Raw genomic sequence first — 366 nt, forward strand, 5'->3', positions numbered from 1 at the left:
TATTAATACATTTTTAAAATTGCATTTTTTGATCCAACTGTTTCATTAATCCTTTTGGTAATTTTGTGAATCAGGATGAAAGCATACACCCTAATATATACTTTCCTTACAAGAACTCACCACCATGGAACTAAATTTTCTCTCCTTATTTATAAAGCTGCATATATGTCCATTCTTAAATCACCTTCTCCACCCTGCCCTAGCAACCTTTTGTAGATGTGATGTTAAGATTGTTCTGCTCAATAGCAAAGTGGTAGCTCTGCTTTCGTTTTAAGAAAGTGGAGGCTGAGGGCATTGTATCAATACTGCTTCAACTCCAAGAATTTTTCCTTCTAAAATTAAAGGAAAAATCTTGCTATCAATTAA

This window comes from Propithecus coquereli, unplaced genomic scaffold, assembly GCF_000956105.1.
Source record: "Propithecus coquereli isolate 6110/MARCELLA unplaced genomic scaffold, Pcoq_1.0 Scaffold72, whole genome shotgun sequence".
In the NCBI taxonomy this organism is placed as follows: Eukaryota; Metazoa; Chordata; class Mammalia; order Primates; family Indriidae; genus Propithecus; species Propithecus coquereli.